Here is a 20,584-nt window from a genome sequence, read left to right as displayed (position 1 = left end):
CAATATTCTTAATCACTAGAGAAAAAGGGATTTTCTGCTTCTCACTCTTGTTAGGAATTGGCAATATTACAATCCAGAGTGATGATAGGGGCAATCAAAGATAAAGTAGTTGCCTAATTGAAAGAAAATTTTATGTTCTCTCCAAAATCAGTAAACTGGTGAGTCTGACCTCCACTTTTTAATCTTGGCTCTCCAAGAAACATTCTGTTCTAGATGAAAAGTAGATTGGTCAATCTCTCCTGGCAAGAAAATTGGAAATGACTGAGCTGTAGAAAGAAATATCCTGGTCCAATTGACATATACTCAGATAACATTTAAATCAGCTTGAATGAAATTACCATCCTGCATAGCCTTTATGGGCTGCATGAGTTCTGCTTAGTACTTTATAGCACCATACAATCACCCAATCAATGTCAATGAGACTCAGACTTGTTCCAGTGGCAAGTTTTGCAGACCATGTAATTTTGACAGATCCAAAAGGGAAAAAAAAATCATGCTCCGTGTCTGACCTATTGCCTAAATTCTATTGTTCTAGGCATGAGCCTCCAATTCAATAAACAACTCCGTGTATTTAGAATAGTTTCAACACATGCACAGAGTCCAACACTTTTGGGACAGACTCTCTTTGTGTGAACAATAGGATTTGTCTGCAGACACAACAGTCATTCATCCAGAGAATCATTAAATCATGAGACAGAGCAGTAGTGCAGCACATTTTTGTAAAAGGTGGTGGCTTCCTACCAAAATCAGTAGGACAGTGGATCTGGATTTGTAGTTGTGGTTTTCAAAATTATTAAGTTGGCTCTTCCTAATGGAGAAAGTTTGCCTGTGGAAAACAAGTCATCAATGGAACAGTCCATTGTGTAATCTGGCTTTTTTCTCAGATACATGATGGTAATTTCCTACAGTGCACTTAGGATGCTGAATGGCAAAACTGAGCTGTAATATCCATGCACAGGGCTTAACAAGGAATGTACTGCAGGCTGACAAGGCTGATTATGACAATCATCACGAGAAGAAAATGATGACCAAGTCAAGAGCAGGTTTCCCAACACTACTTCAAATTTATGTTGTCAAGATGAGAATATTCAATAACATTTTTGCTATTCAAGGCAGTTCTGTAGCAAACACTTTCCATCTGCATACTGAAAGCAGGTAAGATCTCTTTTAAGGCAGGGTATGAATAAAAAGGAAGCAACTGTTAGACTAATCTGAGGGTTCCACTTTAAGGAAACCAGAAAATGAAAACAGAAATGAAGGCCAGAATCTGTTTTGTGTTGTTACCCACTATGACAGTGATTAACACTCTAAAACATGTTAGATGGGAATCTGAGAAGTGCAAAGCTGTTAAAAGCCTCCATTTGCAACCACTAATTTTCAGCAGTTACAATGGTTCATAACATTATACATTATTACTCTATATACATATATTATAAATATTTTTTAAAGCTTAGCATATTATCTGGGAGTGCATACAAAATATTTAAGCTTTAAAATGCAATAATAAAAGTAAAATGTTCCATAACTAAAAAACAAGAACATATATTAGTAAAAATATGATAAGGAAACAGTGGTCTATTGCACTTTGCAAAGAAAGATATCTAATTCTAAGGATCAAAGAGAGCATTATGAAGTGACAACCTAATTCAGGAAGAAGCTGGGATTTGCAGAAACATTTGTGTATTCAAAGAACTATTAAAGCTTCTTTGTAGAAGCAACAGATAATTATTCAAATACATCATAAGGCTGACTTAACACAGTTTAACCAGAAAACAGTACATGAAAAAAGTCAGGGAGCACTCTGAGACTTTTGATTTGTGTAGTGCCTGCCTCTGTGCTTATGATCACTGAGAAATATCAGAACTGACAAATCACTTACAGTTTGATTGGAAATTATTTGTTAATAAATTTGGGGAAAATCTAAAATATTTTGGAAAGCATATTTAAAAGGAACAAAGTAAGGTAGTTGATTTATTCTAGGTGAATTTTATACATGTTGTAAACCACAGATGATTCATAATTCAAAAGATGAAACTATATCAGATATAATTTTTTTATTAAATAGCAATATCCAGGAAAGTTTGCTGTCTTCAGCATGGTTCCTTGAACATAAATTATAATTTTCCTTTAACTATGCAATTAAAATTCCTACATGAGAAACTACAGCCACTAGTTTACTATTACCTTCACATTAAAAAAGGATAAAGCTTTTGCCATATTTATTGTATTTCGGAGACCTCCTTTGAACAGTTTTCCTCTGGTTTTATTCCCATCTAACTCTGGTCATGTAGGTTCACTTAAAAACTTGACCTTAACTCATAGCAATCAGCTGTGAAGATTCCAAGCTGCCCTGGAAGACACTGTTGTTTAGTTTACTTGAGAGAAAGAATTGGAAGACAAAAATCCTTTTAGAGTATATGGCGATTATATCTCTATTTGAAGGTACTTATTATACATTTTTAACACTGATTGTATCATTTAATATCCCAGTTCTCAAGTTAAATAGTAAACTATTGCAAGATCTATTTTTAGAAATATAATTGGTATATTCTGGCAAAAGAAATGTAACAGATGATCATTTGCAAAAAAAAAAGGCAAAACAGAATTAAATGTTCTCTACTGGTTAAGAGAAGCTCTCTTTTTCTAATTTTATCCTAAATTTCTATTTATTTGATTTTAAAAAAATAAACCAGCAACAACCTGTTATTACTCTTTTAGTGCTGTATAGCTTTTATTTTCTCACAGTGTTCTGGTAACTTAAAATCTTCTTCCACCTTTACTAGACCTACAGAAGCTTCCTTCCTTATTCCTCAAGTTTCTGTGTTTACACTTTCACGAGGAGAGCTAAACTAACTTCTTAAATCAAATTTAAAGCACATACCATAACATATTCAGAACAGAATGTAACAGCTTGAACCAAACATATTAGTGTCTTATGCAAAAATGTGGGTATTTAACTTACAATCTGCAAAAGTTTTATACTATATTTCATTACTCTGCACAGCGAGTATTGCTGAAATCCTAGGTTTGAGCTACAAACAATGAGAAACAAGTTCCAAAATTTACTGGACAAGTCTTTCCAGAAAGTCAGCAGTTCTGAATATATTCTTATTACTGGAGAAAATTAAGGAATAAGCCAGAAGGTCAAAAAAATAGTCTCTTCAGTATATAAATTGTAATAAATTAGTTATAATATTAGCTACAAATAGCTACTGTAAATTAACTCCAGAGATACATCTGAAGCCCATCAAAATTTTAATTTTTTTCCTGGTACCTTGGGCAGTTTTGTAAGATGCCACCATTATTAGGCAGTTCAGAAATAAGATAACGAGTAGTTATGTGAGAAGGTAATGAGAAGGTAGTGAGGCTTCTAATAATGAAACAAAAGGAGCCAGGAAATGCAATATTGCCAAAAATTCCATAGTCTATGCTTCTTAAGCAACACATGGTTGTGCTGTTAACTGTTGGTTACAGTATTTTATTTATAGCCAGTCATCAGCTGGTTTTGGAGGCAAAAACAGACAGTTCATCTGGCTTCAGTGCAAACCATATAGAAAAAGGCAATTTCACTAGACTAAGGAGCAGAGCATGAAATGTGGAGGAGTGAGGAAAGAAGGCTCTTGCCCTAATCTCTACCCAGATTGGTCACAAGTTTAATTCCAGATGTATCTCCAAAGATTCCCAAAGCTTTTGATGGGTATATTTCTCTCTTTCTTTCCAAAAGAATTGATATAAAGACATTTCATCTATACTGTATAGGACTGGAGGTTTGCATTTCAAAGATATTTTGACCTGAATTTGATTCATCAGGGCCCAAAGAAAAAATAAATCCAGAAAAAAACCAACCAACCAACCAAACAAACAAACCCCAAAAAAACCAAGCAACAAAACCAAACCAATCCAAAACACCAAGCAACAAAACCAAACTAATCGAAAAAGAAATCCCATTACTGTGCTGGTTTATGGCAAAGAAATTAGTCCTAGAAATTACATTTACAAAGTGGTTCTGCCCTGTCACAGTCAGACTGGATTATTGTCTTTTTGCATGGTGTATTTGGAGAGTGAATTGCAGTGTTACTGGAAAATGACAAAGGAGCTATTATTTAGGAACAATGCTGTTGTTGATCAGATTAATGTTATTATTTATATTACTATCATATCCTCCCAAACATTACCTTGTCCTTATTGCTTTGTTTTTCCTATAATTTTCCCACAGATTTGATAGCACTAATAAGGGTGGGGAGGGGGAGAGGGATGTTAAGATAGAATTAATTAATCAAGTTCTTTTGTATAGCCCATGTTGTGACCGGGCAAATGTGGCTGTTCAGATTGATGAGGACTGCCTGGACTTTCAGAGATTTCAGGCACTTTAGTTCAATCTACAACTGGAGTTTGCATCCTGAGTTAATGATGCTTTTTTCAGTTTTATCTTAAATATTCACCCAAAAAGTCCATTAACCAAATGGAACAGCGAGGCAGATAAGAAAATGGGTAATATGTGCACATATGTAGTCTGTAGACATAATTTTAAGCCATTACCATTTCACTTATACCCAAAGGATAAGAATCATAGTACAGGACAGAATCATAGTAATACTTGTAATTTACTTTTATTGCTTCACAGCTCGGGGAATAAGATTCCTTCTATTTTATGAAGCTTCTGCAAATATTCTCCTTCACTTGATAAGACTAGATTAAGAAAACCTTGTTCTGTCTTCTGGCATATTTTTAAGTTTTCGGCCTCCTTTTCCAGGTGATTTTCTAAATCTTAACAGGGGAACCTCCAAAATCTTAACTGGCAAATACGTAATTAAATGTTTTCTAATAGCACTATTCTTTTTTCTTAGACATCTAATTTTAGAGTTAGTACACTTCTTTTTCTTGTTCTTTAGATTATCCTTTGGGACTTTTAGTCCAAATTAGAGATTAAAGCCCCCACTCTTTAGGAAAAGTTTGCCATTTAAAGAAAGATAAATGCAGAGAATTAATTTCCTTAGTTTATTAATTTTCTCAGCCTTCAGAAGAATTTTTTTTTTAATCCAAGCTAGTCACCAAAGCTATGGTTACAGAAAATGGAAGCATAAATAGAAGTTTCAAAGAGCAGATTGCCACAAGTGTATAGAAATAGGATTAATGCTTTACTCAAGGTGCTGTTCTCTACTAACTGCAAACAAAGAAACAGTGTGTTAAAACCTAATTCCTACGTGTGAAATTTTCTGTCACAATTTATATTTCATTTGGAGAAAAAAACAGCAGCAACAACAATGGTTTGACTTTCTGATGTTCTATTTCATAATTTTTAAAGCAAAAATTCTGTGCTTTTCAGATTTTATCCTCAAGGAAAAAAAAAAAAAAAACCAAAACAAAACAAACACCAAACCCCAAAAGATGTGATTGCAAGATATCACTACTGCAGTATGGGTCATCCTTTATTTGCATATTTGCAGAAAGAATTTTAGTGAAGTGAATAGAAAGTGGCAAGTAAATTTTGAGATTTCTCTGCTAAGCTGCTAACATTTTGCTAGAGTTTTTTCTTTTGATTGAGATAGATAAAATCTTTAGAGTGTATCTAATGGATAACTGTACTGATGTTCCCAGGGGATTGTTAACCTTAAGACAGCACAAAGCACCACCACTGCTTAATTGGAACAGTATTAGCAAACACTGAATTTAATTGGGAAGCATTGGCCTGGAGCAAAGAGGTTATCTAGTGTTTGCCCAGGTGTTTTAATCAGGGTTCTAGTTGTGATACAGAAATAAAAGATTCAAAGTGAAATCTAAGTTGTATAAAATTTTTATTCTTGGTTCAAACTATTCAGTTTTTTATTTTTTGCTTCTTTGGGTATGGGGGTGCTGAAATGTTACTTTGGAGGTAGTTGACTGGATGCATATGTATACTTAATACTGTTATTCAGAATAGTCATTAAAAGCAATTAGGGACCACCTTTCTAATTTTACTCTTGTGTATTCTTTCTTGCTTCATGAGTAAATTGAAAATTCAGGCATTAATTAAATATTAATTAATATTAAATTAAATATATTAAATTAGTAGATAAGATAATCTACCAGCTGTGGCTATAGTAGTATCTTGGTGGTTGGCTTTTTAGTGGTAAAACTGTGAATTTCAATGGCAGAAAAGAGAATTTGTCCATTTTTTATCTTACTTACTCATAAAAATAGAAGTGTAAACTTGTGCTACAGCACAATACATAAAGTGAATTTATCTTGTCAGAACTAAACAGGCATTCACAGAATCAAAGCTCAATACATTGTAGTATCAGTCAGAGATGGGAGAACGTCCTCCTGGAAGTCATGCACAAGTTACTAAGATTGAGTATGTTTGTTACACATTGAATTGCTTTACTTATTTTATTTAAAATATCTGAATATCTAACATAGCTTAGTCCCTAGAGCCACAAAAATAATCTGCTCCTCTCTGCAAGAAGCTTATTTGGAGCTTAAAAACTTCTCCTGTGACAAGTCCCCTGATGACATGGTGTCTCTATCTGAGAAAGTCCAGTGCTTTTGTGTCCCAGATAAATATGATGAATACTGGGAGGTTGAAAGAAGAAAGGGTAACAATGGTACATTAGATTTTGCCATGTAGCATCCCTCTCATTTTGTTCTGTTTATAGAACTAATTTTCTACCAATATTTTAGCAAGTGGACTAAAGGATTCAGATGCATGTTCCTCTCAGGTTATTTGCAAGTAGCTGATCTGTGCTGTTGCAACTGAGTTCAAGAGCTGAGTTTTGGAACGTGCTTTTCGTTTCTCTCCCAACAATGTTCATAAAGCTTCACAAAATTGTTCCTGATTTGCATTACTATAACATAAATAAGAATTTCAAGTGCTCTGAGCTGTCTTTGCTGTACTTGCTGAGAACATAATTTCTTCTTTGCCAAAAAAACTCCAGAAGAAACAATGGAATAGATTTGCAATTCATAATGTTTTTTGCTGATTTTTCTCTCCTTGCTTCTCTCTAATTTGTATCCTCTGTCTGTCTCAGGGTGCTTACATAACTCACAGGACATACTGGAGGGATTTACAGTTTGCTTAAAGATTACCATTTAAGCTGTTGCTTTCAAGTTTTATTAATAATGTATTATGTTTTCCATTATGATCTACATTTCTTTTGTGGACCCTGCTGAAAGTACATTTGGAGGGGAGAAAAAACTTGTTAAAATACAATGGAAAAAATTTCTTTGCAAGTGATGGTGTATAAGTTTATTGCCAAAACAAAAATTATCAATCTGCAAGTTCTCATGTAAATCTAGTTATTTGTACTATAGAAAGGTTTAGGATAAACATATTAATGACTGTAAAGTAAACATAGCTTGTGCAAAGTTAAAATACAGGAATTTTTCTTGTTGCCAGCAATTCCATGCTGCTCTGAACCATGAAGCAGAAGTAGGAAAATAAGCACATATCCCTCACATAATGTTAATCGGACTTTTGGGTGAAAGACAAAGAATTTACAGCATTTCTACTTCAGTTTTAATAAATAACCAACATACCTCAGCTTCTCAGTCCTCTATGGTATGTTCACTCTTTGTGAGCACAGAGTAAATGACTTCATTTTTATTTGTCCTTGGTGCTAAATCACAGAGAGGATTGCAAAGGTGCAGTGGGGGTGGGGGGTCAGAATCGTCTTGTTAATGGAAACAGCAAAGAGCTGGAGGCCAATAAAGCCTCAACTCTGCATGACTGGGGTCAAGTCACCTGCTGCCTTTTTCATCATCCTTTGACACTGCTCAGAAGAAGTAGACTAACAGCTGAATCTTACTGAAAATGCAAACCTATTTTTGAACAAGGCTTTAATAGCAAGCAAAAAAAATTAACCAATCTTTTAGGAAATTTCATGCCAGCTATGATGCATTTACACAAAGTAGGAGAATCCCAGATGATAAGATCGTCTGCCAAAATTAGAAAAAAAGAAATGGTGAATTTGATGCACTTCTTCAGTTCTGCTGTCCTTTTAAAAGTCCAAATTTGGTGTACCTGGATTTCTAGTGGGTGATTTGCCTTCGTAAAAACAACAATTAAGTGTCTTTCAGCTCCTATTTAGGGTAGAACATGTGTTGTGCTTTTCTGACATTGCCAAAGTGCCATAATTATGACTGTGAAATTATTTTGACACTTTTAAAATATGAGACATCTAGTAGGAAGTGAATTTATTAGCTGTGCTATATGAAGTGTGCTAAAAGGAAAAATACAGCTGATATTATAGATTTGTCAGGAGGGAAGAGCTCGGTGACACAGAGATTATACGGCTGCTGTTGGTCAACAAGGAGAGAGCTTAAATGCCAAACAGAACGATTTGTTTACATGTTTTTATTTGGTTGATTTGTTGATTATTTCCCTAAATTCAGTGTACACCTGAAGGCTGTGGGAATTGTGTTAGTTGTGTCAAACAGGGCTGGTGGGACTTCCAGCCTGGACAAAGCTGCCTGCCTGTGGCAGAGCCGTGCTGCGTGAGGAAGTGCACTTTGGTTTTCCTACAGCCAGGGCATCCTGCTCTTCTGCATGGTAAACGGGAAGATTTCTATGCTAAAACTGACAGGCACTTCCAGTTCTTCTACATGATGCTACCCAGCCTCTTCTTCTCTTGTAAAATCCTTACAGATATGTGGAAGAAGCATCAAGGATTAATTTTGTCCTTTTCATTCTTATCCTGCCACTGTGCCAATCAAGCCTGCATGTTTGATAGCATTTTTATTATTATTTAATTACTTACTGTTTTTTGTTCTTCTCATTGTTATTGCCATCGTTCCCGCTCTACAAATATTTTAATTTACATCAGTTAATTTCTGGTTCACTTTTCACACGGCATAGAAAAACAGATGTCCAAAACTGTTTACGGCCTAGAGACAGAGAAAGAAAAAATGAGAATTGGTTGGTTGGTTGGTTGGGGTTTTTTTATGTGAATAGGTAGCAGGGACCAGAAAAGAGCAGATATGCAGAAAGAACCAGTTTGTACTGAGGAACATTAAAAAGACAGTTGAAATTTCAGGATTGTTAAATTTGGATTAATTCTCATCTGGTCTTCTGGATTGAATAATCTTTTTGTGTCTTGAGTCCATTAGGTGGACAGCTCCCAGTTCCTTTCAAATTCCTGTTCATGCACTCTAATACTGTTTCACAATGTGAATCAAAGCAACAATGAAAAAAATGGGGGAGAGAAATGATTTGTACATTTAGAAAATAGGACATAGAATTAAAGTCTTTGTCTCAGTCTCTCTAGAACTCTTTTACCAGGATTAATTTTGAGTCTAAAATGATTTAATACTAGTAAAAAAATTCACACAAAAAAGCATACTTATCTGGCAGTGCAGCAAATATACTGAAAGATACTCCAGTATATAAATTTAAGGAAGGGAAAAAGTGTTTTGCATAATTATCAGGGAAGAATATAGGCCCAATCAATCCTGGTTTCCACTCCTGCTAAACAAAACTGTCCACTTTTAAAAAGGTGAAAGAAATATCCCCAAAGATGATGATCCTAGTTTGCATGTTTTGGGGTTTATTAAAGGACTGAATTCTTATAAATAATCATTATTTGTTATATCATTTTGTTTTCTTTTTTGTTGATGCTCACACTTTTATGAATACATACAATATTTCTGTTTCACTGCTGTAGTCTGAAAATTTGGGCAGCTAGACAACTGTTTTCAGTATTTTCTTTGGCTATCTGGAGTTAAAGTATTTTCCTGTGAACTAACACTGCCCCACAAAATTCAATCACACTGCACCTGTTAACAATTTTGCCTCAAAATAAGCTTTTAATTTTAGTTAAAATTTTTCCCCCAAAATGGCTTATAAAGCTTTATTCTGCATGAATACACTCAAAATTTTAAGCAAGTAAGATTAAGAAAACTGTTTGGAATCTGGTGAAAGAGAAGAACAAGGACTGAGAAAAATGCAAATTTCCCTGACACTAGGGAGTGCCTCCCTATAGCACATCCAGCAATAGCACATCTAAAATATTTTATGAAACTTTATCCAAAGCAGAAAAAAATCCCTCCTAATTCCAGTGGTATTGAATCTTTATTTTTTTTAAAATGTGAGGTACCAAAAAAATATCATCAGACATGACAATAAATAGATTTATTTCACCAGTGTAACAAACTATGGGTATATTATGGCTGTACCACAAGATTTTCATTCACTTTTAGTGAAGAAATATAGTACTGTGAATTTTTGTCATCAGTCAAAATCTACCAGTTGGCTGCGGATGGTAGGAGTAAAAAGATTTAAATGAAACAAGAACTCAAAATCAGGAGCAGGAGCACAGTTGAACTGATGGGAGCTGTTAGAAAACCTGTTTCTCAAATAATTTGAGTTTTATGGTTCTGAAATATATGTCAACATAGGCATTTACATAAACACTCATTGACACTTAAAGGAATGTTCTCTAAACTAACTGGCCCAATATTATTGTCACTCTGTTGAAGAAAGAAAAGGGGAGCAGTGGAGCAGTGGAGGTGCTGTTTTTTTCAACTTTGAGTTACTACAAAAGGTGGATTTTGTTTTTCTAATCTAAACTAATATTGTGATACCTTTATTGTACTTCAGTCAAACTTCTTGTAAAACCCATGACTACAGAAATTCCAAGGTAGGCAACAAAAGCAGTACAAGATGTAGTAAATCCTCTCCTTCTTAGCAATACTCTAAGCTCTGTCTATTGTAAAAATGAAAGTGTGGAACAGAATACACACACCATCTACAATACATCAAATGTGAAGAAATGAAACCTTATCTAAATTTCTGAGCAGGACTATCAGATGATAATCCTTGCTTCAAAAAGGAAAAGAAAACAAGAATCTGGTCCTTAAATCTTAGTCAAACTGAAGGGGATTGCAGTGTAACAAAACCTACAAAGAAAGTGTCTAGCAGCAAATCCTATAACCAGGGCCATTCCATTCCTGCACTCTCAGGATGGAGCAGTGACCTCTCACAACAAATCTGTTTCTGAATTTACACAGATAAGGACCTGGGCCCAACTTTTGTAAAACATTGCAATATTTGTTTTGCAGTGTCCTCAAAAGGCTCTTGGTTACTGCTGTTGTGAACATTTATTCTATATTAAATAATTTAGTACAAAATTACCTCAGATATCGCTCCACTAAAGTTAATGAAAAGCAGAGAAAGAACTATCCTTAGTGAGGAATATTGAGTGAATTTTCAGGATAAATCTATGCCTAGAAAGAGCAAGGGTTGGGAGTATGCATCAACAGTCTCCAGTAACAGGCATACTGAAAATTCAGATCCCAAGATAAACTTCAGAAGAAATTCAAATATATCAGGCATGGAAATATGCAATTTATTGCTTTTCCCTGCCTACATATCATATATTTACAAGTTCAGAGGGGGTTCCCTTTCTAGGGTAAAAAAGGAAATCAAACATTTTAATTGGTAGGTTAGAAAAAATTTATGCAATAAGTAAAATAAATGGAGTTTGAAAACTCTCTCAAGTGATTTGACTCTTGGAGTATAATTTTGGAATTTGGTTTCCCCTCCTTCTAAAGCATGTATATTCATTGCTTCCTGTGGTGCTAGCCTTGATTTACGGCCGTGTAACTGGGAGGAGATCTATCTCCTGATGGAGCACTATTTCACATTTCTTCTACACACATGCATCATCAACCTGGGACAGCTAATGACTACTGGGGATGATGATCAGTAAATTAAAGATTCTCTAATGAGGCTTTGATATGGTACAGTGTAATGGCTCCAAAGGAGACAATACGGTCTACTGGGTCATTGATTTGTTAGCTACAAATTCTCTTTGTGTGCCATAACATTAATCAGCTATAATGGCTCTGATGGAGGCATATTAATTAATTGCAGCTCCATTAATAACTCTCTGATTATGTATTTACCTGACCTAGACTGTAGTGTGCATTTTAGAAACTCTTTAATTATGTTTTACGCAATAGCGGCTCCAAGGGAGACTATAAATAGTGCATTGCAGGTATTCTTATTTCCAAACATAATTACAAAGGTTATTTGACAAACATTTGGCTAATTTTAAGACAGACACACTGCAATATTTTTAAAGTTTATTTCACTAGTATTAATCAAATCCATATGGAAAGACAAGCAAGAACTAAGGGTAAATTACCTAGATTATTTGTGATTTCATCTCTTGAAATGTGGATTTCTCTCAGAGTTCTTAGGTCAGATACCCCAAGAGAGATCTTAAAGAATCTTTGCTTCCCTTTCCCTAGCCCGACATTGCCAAATGAGGAGCCTGGAATGCTTCTGATTGTGCTTTCTCAAGGTTGTTTATTTCTTCTTATCTAAACATTCTTTCTCTGACCTGAGGAGCTCTAGCTAGCAAGTCCAGCATGGCAGTCTGCCCTGAACCCTGGGTGGCTCCCACATTATATACGCAAAACTATGTGTCTATGTTTACAATTTCTTCACCAATTCCTATAATCTATGTTACACTCTGAATCTCTACTTTAAAACAATAGAAAAGTGCCACCATCACACCAAGACATGGAGGACAAGACAAAGGAGAAGAAGGTTAGGACACGCCCAAATTCCTCCATCTTGTACCCCCTTGAACCCCATTCTAAAAATCCCACAATTCTGCTTTTCCAACCCGTGTTATATCACACCACTAAATCCCTTGTGGTTTGTAATTCCTTATCCAGAGTTGACAGTTTCCCATGGGCTAAAATTGAAGCCACAGATAGTTTTGACTTTATGCCAGGGTCTTGAGACAGCCAGGGCAGCCAGAGGGATGTCCTGAACTCCGACACTGAAAGTCCCATTTGTTTGCACAAAAGAAGTTACATCCTTGGTATGCAGCTGGCCCACGTAAGCACCATGTGAGACCTTTAGCTGATCAGAGGGAAGCATCCTCCCTCTGTCTCATAAGCACTGAGGGCTCTGTTAACTCTCACAACCTTCCAGAAAACACTGCACTGTGCTGCCCAGTTCCTTGGTGGAGAAGGAGGAATGTTACTGAAAATTGCATAAACCTATTTATTGTATTTACTATCATCATTTCAGTTGCATGCATTTGTGCTTGCAAAATTCCATGAAGATTCAAAAATTTATTCCCTCAAGTTTAGGTCTAAGTTCTTCCATTTTGTTTTTGCAAATTTTACTTCCCATGAATTTTCTTGAAATTTTTATCACTGGTAAAATTGCCTGCCTTTTTCCTCCATTTCTATCCAATTCTCACATATAAATAAATAAATAAAATAAAGGTATTTGACCAGTAAAGAAAAATGGAGATTGGATTTTTTTCAATACATTTCAATATTGATTTTAGACTTGGAACTCCAAAAGTTTAATTCTTACTTCTAAACTCTCTCTCTTCCTCAAAAGTACCTTTAGGAGACTAAGGGAGTATTCCCTTTTGGTTTCTTTAACAGCCATTGTCCACTCAATGTCACTATAGGAGCAGAATATAAATTTCAGCATTATGCAAGAGAATATGAATAAAACCAAACCTGTTTATCCAAGAATGACCTTCAAAGGCTAATGTTTTAACTCTCATCATTAAGAAAACTGTCTTTATAAACAAAATCATATATATAAATCATATTTCATCCACCTGGGCTGTAATATAACATTTTGTGTGACGCATATGGAAAATAAAACAGAGAAATAAAAAAAGATTATGTGCATGAATGTTGTGGAGTGACTGTAACTTAGGAAACGTAACGGGCAAGACTGATGGGAAAGATACCCGAAAGATCTAAAGGAGATTGCTTGTGAAATTACAGAGTATCACTCAAAACTCACCTCATTTAATATCAGTGGGGGAAAAAGAAAAAAAAAAGAGGCTCTGTAGGTGGCTAAGTTTAAAATAACACAAAACTGAGACATCATTGCAGAAATAGCAGAAGAATAGCATTCAGAACAAAATGGATGAGCTTGAGCTGAGAACTGAAATACTAACAAGAGTTTAGTATTCAAGTATATAAAATATAAGGACGGAAAAATAAAAGTATTTTGAAGTTAATAAAATATAAGCACCATTATAAACATAAAGTAACACATACATGCCTAAGAAATATGCAAAAGAAAAACCTCTCTATGTGAGCAAACTGACCTAAAAATATCCACAAATACATTTTAAAATTCAAAGGAGAAGTTTCTAACTTTCACTGCAGCTAAATCCAAACAAAATCTTTCACTTTGAGGCAAGTAAATCCCACTGGATTTATCACAACCCTTTTGAGAGGGAAGAGAAGATGCAGTGCACACATTGTGGTTTTTCTTGATAGCTCAGAAGGGCCACGTTTCTGTTGTTTCTCACTTCATGAGTTTTTATGTGAAACAACTACTTGAAAGCTCAATTCCCACATCCATCAGGCTTTAGAATCACTGACTGTTTTACCTGTTCTCCATGAAAGGGAGAAAAAGCTTGGTGTCTTCAGCATCTTGCATTCCATATGGCACTAATAACTCCCTTTGTAGCATCATGACTAATTGGACAGTTAGAGAAGAAATAAGTCAATATCATCATGAAGTCTTCAGGATCTTGTCTTTTCTGTTAAAAAAACATGAAAATTAACTGTAGATATAAACAGATAGAAACATTTGTTAGTGTACACCTTTCAGAAACCGTGGCTTTTCGTGCCTCTGCAACACAGGATTTCTGAGAAATAATAGCTGCATTTGACAAACAGTGCCATGTACTTCAGTAACCAGCACAAAGCATGACTCCTGGCAGGAGTGTCAAAAATTTTATTACAAGGATTTAATTTGCCTTGTAGCTCCAGAAAAGCATATGTTTTGTTCAGGCAACAGGTTATATTTTTGTGGCGTTTGTTTGTTTGTTTGTTTGTTTGTTTTTGTTTTTGTTTTGTTTTTTTTTTCTAAGACTTCTTGTAAGTTTCTTTCTTTTATTAAAAAGAGAAGGAAAAAGATGAATGTGTTTGTACTAGATTTTTATCAATGTTATTAAGATCAGTGTATGAACCCTGTTAGAACAATCTTCTTTAGTATAGATTGCTTAAATATAAATCTAAACCAAGAATTTTACTATTCCAACCTGATAACTGAGGATGTTCTACAGAAAAGGTCACCAAATCCATCAAATTAATGAGTGTAAGGTGAAGAGCAACCTACAGATAGGAAAAATATGAGGTTGCTCTTTATCTTGTAAAAATATTTATTTATGATAATTTATGTGGACAGAAGATCTTTGCTATATGTTTAATTTCAACCAAAATGAGTGATGTATCTCTCTATATATATCAGAGTCCTGCAATAACAGCCGTATCTGATATTTAGTTTTCTGAAAATGGGCTTTCTGAGCAGTGTAGTGTAGTCATTCTTTTGCTTTTTTTCTGCATTTTATAGAAGGGCAATATGTAAAAGTAAGTTTAAGATAACTGTTTATCAAACAAAAGACAATTATATATTATGTGCTTCTGCATCTACCTCTGCACACTTAGTTAAAGAAAATTAAAAGGACGTCATAAAAATTTATGCAAAAATTACGTCAAAACCAGCAGACTGGATTACACAAAAGCATATAAAAGGGCTCAAACTTCATTAACGAAGTATGACCTCAGCAAATCAGAATTATACTGCAATCCAAGAAGAAAATAAATGTTTATAAAGCAGAAATTTTTAGAAGAGGAGTTCCAATGAAATAGCTAAATCCTGATAAATACAAGAAGTCAGGAATGAGTTAAAATGAAGAAAATGTAATTTGAAAGACAAAGGAATTAATTGTTTAGGAGTCCTTTTTATGGATATAGCCTGAGTACACTCAGTCCAGCTGTTACAGTTCTATTTATGGAGTCTTTCAGTAGCATGCCAGAAACTCAGGTAACCTGAATGATGAAGAAATGTCAATCTGATGCTGTGGCCCAGAAGTTCAAAATACAAAGCTTGTATCAAAAATTTCCTCTGAACCTGGTTGTTTCATGTCAGTCTTTAAAGGATTATAACAGTCCCATAGTCACAAATGACAGGATCGTGGTCATTCTTAGTGATGTCAAGTGAATAAGAAACTGCAGGGTCTTTAAGCGGGTTGACTCCTTTCCTTTGGATCTTCCTGCTGCCAAGTCCTGTTATCTGTACACTCAGCAAACACCAAAGCTCACCAAAGCTGAGCATGTGCTGTGTCACAGAGGGGAGTCACCAGCCCCAGGACACGAGAAGAAATCTTGCAAAAGTAATCAACATTAATCTTGAAAGTAATCAACAGTTTTTTTGGGAGGAAAATCCCACTGCAATACCTTCACCTGACAAGGAATTCAAGTTAAAAAGCAAGAAAAAGGTGTCCAAGAAAGAAAGTCAAAGTGGAGTGGTCTGTGGAAGTGCTGAGTGGCCAGCATTTTGAGGCATAAAGACACTGCCTGGAAGCAAAGAGCTGGCTGGGCTACAAAGAGTGGCTGATTGGAATCACTCCTAAAAGCTGCTCAAGGTTGGATAGTGAGTTACACAATCTCCTATATAACCATTACATCTCCCTCCAATGGTCTCTGCTTCACCTTTGACATCAGAAGGGAGGTTACACCCTCTTTTTGGTGGGCAAATATAAAAGAAAGAAAATAAAGATGTTGGGATGTAAGGGGCTGAAAGCGAGACTGAAATTGTGTTGAGACACAAATCACCTTGGACGAGGTGGCAGTGGCTCCTAAGGAAGGGCATCAGGATTGTTCCTGATGCTCTCTGCCTGTAGCTGGGCTCTCAGTTCTGCTCCCTCCATTTGTCTGGAAGATCTTTGGCTACTGTCTCTCTTCCTTTGGCCACGTCCTTTCTCCCTTTGTGTCAAATGTGATATGTTTTATTTCAGTTATGTATAGTTCTAATCTAGCAAATCTTTCCTTTGGAGGTCATACAGAAGAGTATGTCTGTAAAGTTGGTCTAGGAGAAAGATATCTGTGCTCCAGGGCCTCTTAGCTCAGCTGCTATGTGGAGGGAGACTTATCCCATCATTGTTTTTCACCAGACACATACTGGAAGGCAGCAGTGTCAACTTTTACTCTATCATGGTTTTTCTGGTTTTTTACTCTATCGTATTTCCAGTAGTCTTCTATACTTTCTGTATTTCCAGCTGCATGGTGACCAACACGTTAATTGAAGAGAGCAGAGAAAATGTTGTTTGTATGAAATTGTCTCGTGAAAAATTTGAAAATAGTAGCAGCAATAAAGAGTACAATGTTTTTCATCTCTGACTTGATCCTGGCACTTTACCAATTTTAATCTCTTTTCTTATATGCTTGTGTTGTAGCTTCATCTGGTTATTTTTAGCCCATTTACTCTTAGAAAATATTTCCTAATTAGTGCAGAAGTGAAAAAAATGACCTAGCAAGTGCTAAAATGTTCCTTAGGATGGTTTCATATTGATACAGAACTGTCATTGCATATCATGCTTATATTGTTTTCTTCTGCTATAGGGATTTACACTTCACATATTTTCTGTTTTTATAACAAGCCTCATAAACCCTTCAGGAACAAATTCAGTGCTTAGCTTATGCCAATACGAATTACAATGCCTTTCACTCTCAAACTTCAAAAAAACCATACAGCTAGAAAAGCAGATAGATAATTTTACTTATGCCACATAAAAATAAAATAAAAGTCCCTCTTTAGAAATCCTAGAGATTACTAATATTCCTGTAAACTCTATGTAATTTAGTAGGAGCAAAATACCAAAACACTCAATAAAGAAGTAAAACATTAAACAGTGGGATCCTATGAATTTTCATACTACGCCTACACTGTGCACAAACTAACACATGTGTTTATTCATGCAGAAAAGAGACAGTCCCAGACTCCCCTCTTTTAATTTTCTCTCTTTTTTTTTTCTTCAATAACTAGAGCTGCCCTTCTCAGATGTGCTGAGCCAACATCTGTGTGCTTTCAGGGTAGTTTAAGTACGTTCTCATATTCAGCTGTTGCATATCCACATTTTTCACAGATGCTAAGAACTTCAAATACATAAGTCATTTCTAGATGATCTTAAGTGCCATAGCAGGGAAAACATTAGAAACAATCCTAAACACAGTATGATAGGGATATAGGGGAAGTTTGCTTAAAGAAAAAGAGAACAAAGTTTATAGCAATCAGAGACCTTTAAAAATAATAATAAAAAACCCTCTTTCTTTAAATTATTTTCTCTCCATCTCAGCTGGTGCAGTCCATTTCTTGCTGCTGCAATTATATATTTAAAGCACTCAAAGCACTGTATCTTTTCTCAGGTATGCTGTTGACATTCTTGTGAACCCTTTGGCATGACAAGCAAGGGATTTCAGGAATGTTTGCACTGTTCATTTCAGCCTTACAAGTAGATGCTATCAGAAACAGATGATAGGATTTACCAAGTTATGTAAGGGCCTAGGAATCTAGAACTGTTCACTGTAACAGAAACTCAAATTCCAAACACAGGGCTCTCATATCAGGATGTTTCACTGACTTCTGCAGCTTGTCAGCACTGCTCTTAGTCTTAAATTCATATGGCTGATGTAACGATTTTAAATTAGAAAAAAAACCAATTAAAAATCAACAAACAAAAAAAAATGGAGCTCTCAGCAAAGCACACAGGATTATAGGAGGCAACAAAGCTATTTGGAAGGTGCAGCACGTACACATGCACATGTATACACACCACAAACCTATAGCTTTGAAGTTTTCTTTCTTTATTTCCATTGACAGTGTTGGAATATGGTTTTGCAGTTGCCCTAAATAGTTCTCTAAAAAAAGAAAAGGCAACAAATTTGTATTTGCAATATTTGCAGTTAGAGAGAGCTATTTGGCAGAAGATTAATAGGACTATCAAAGAACAGAAGGAAAGATTACCATAGGACTGTAGTAGATGTTTCCTCTTGCAGAGCATCCCTAAATTTACCCCCAGTGGCAGGGGGCAGAGCTGTGGTCACTCCTCCTGCTGTAGGGAGGATCTCCAGGTTGACTTTACACAACTCAATTCCAGGCTGGTTCAGGGTGCCCAAAAGATGTGCAGTCGTCTACCATGTGTCCTGCGTGGCACAAAATGTAGGGGTGGCACATAATAGGACACAACACAAGATCACTGACCACCCACAGGAAACCCAGGGTGGCTCAATTAGGGTTGTCTGTCTGCTGCAAAAAGGATAAAAGAGCAAAAATCAAATTCTACTCACTGCCTGTGATGTTGCTCAGATGGACGTTTTACTCGAGGTAATGCTGCACAGAGGTTGCTGTCTTTCCCCATGGCAGAGCTGAGCTCCTCCTCCCTTTAAAAAAAGTGGGTTTTGTTCTAGAAGGCTGCTTTTTATTTTTGTAGATGTTAAAATAGAAGTATGAAGGGCCCACATAGAGGAGAGAGCAATAGTTTTATGATAATAATGTTAGTTTCAGGTCTAAAAATACCCTATATTTGTAAAGGAGATTTTTTTATCCAGCCTTATGAAAACAATGGAATCTTTACACAACTTTGCAGATTAGGAATGGGCTGTTCTGAATTCAGTCCCATATTCCTCACATGTTAAAATTATTTTCCAATTTCTACAAGGCAGAGGCAATCACAGCAAGCAAGTCAGTAATCACAAGCAGCTACTGCAAGTATTAAAATGAGTGTCTCCATGTGACCCATCTTCTTAAAAATTCCTGTGATCTCATGAAATGAAAATTATTGTTGCTAAATATGGAACTTCATGCAGTTGATAACTTCCAATCATGAGAATGTGAGTTTTGTACCAAATGACCAAGATGGTTTTTTGCTATCTTTTTGTCTGTTATAAGGACAAGGCAAATTCCATGAAGAAGGATATATATTTTAATACTTTTAAAATGCATCCCATGGGTATGGCAAATGAGATGTCTCTATCCCATCACTTCAAGGATTCAGTGACATGTCCAACATTTACATCCTCTTGTGTTCACTTTTTCTCTTTTGTGTATATATATATATATATATATATATATATATATATATATATATATATAATATCTTCTATTGATGCAGTGTTAGATCACAAAAATGGCTGTTCTTTTTTGCCTGATAAGGCTGTGATTTATTGTCAAGGATCAAATATTTATTAATCATTTGAGCTCAGGATATGAAATAATTTTTCAAGTTGTCCAGCTGAGCCCATCCAGTTAAATTTTTCCATCAATTGTAAGAGATGGTGTAAAGTTGGCCCTGAATGTCAATCTGTCTTCAGGAGCAGTTGTAATTTCAGTCTCAACCCTGCATCAATGCTTAGACAGTGAGTTATGAATTTTCAGTCACCTAGCAGGACAAGTCCTTCACAAGTTCACTTCTGATATCAGAAGATCAAGAAGAGTTTTCTTAGTTTGATAAAGTCTCTAATTAAAAAGAATAAATTAAAAACCCCAGATATTTCTTCCTGAGATGGACCTCTTATATCATTTCTAGGATGTCAAGCATGTCTGGTTTTAAGTGTATTTCCCCTTAATTTTTAAGATATAACTTTTTTTTATTAGAAATTATTTTGTTTCTGCAGAGTGAGAAATCTTGCAGGCAAACTCATTCCCTTAATAATTTCCAAGGGCCAAATACAAAAGCCATTATCAATCTGCTTTCTGAAGTGATAGTTTTAATGTTAAGAAATGCTATTAGTAACTAATTTGATGCCATAAAATATGATTCTGTAAATG

General features: G+C 35.3%; 2 long non-coding RNA genes across 2 annotated transcripts in view; one reads left to right on the top strand and one right to left on the bottom strand.

Moving 5' to 3' along the window:
* LOC110477293 (uncharacterized) overlaps positions 1-19,187 on the bottom strand; it is a 141,428-nt gene extending 122,241 nt beyond the window's left edge. Inside the window, exons 1-3 of the long non-coding RNA XR_002466567.2 lie at positions 19,105-19,187; positions 14,361-14,513; positions 8,736-8,862 (exon numbers count right to left, since the gene is read on the bottom strand). This is a non-coding gene — a long non-coding RNA (uncharacterized LOC110477293). The remainder of the gene's footprint in view (positions 1-8,735; positions 8,863-14,360; positions 14,514-19,104) is intronic.
* LOC110477337 (uncharacterized) overlaps positions 1-20,584 on the top strand; it is a 347,738-nt gene that overhangs the window by 202,988 nt on the left and 124,166 nt on the right. The window lies entirely within an intron of this gene.

This window comes from Lonchura striata, chromosome 1 (genome assembly GCF_046129695.1).
Source record: "Lonchura striata isolate bLonStr1 chromosome 1, bLonStr1.mat, whole genome shotgun sequence".
NCBI lineage: Eukaryota > Metazoa > Chordata > Aves > Passeriformes > Estrildidae > Lonchura > Lonchura striata.
This window is presented reverse-complemented; position numbering and strand designations above follow the sequence as displayed.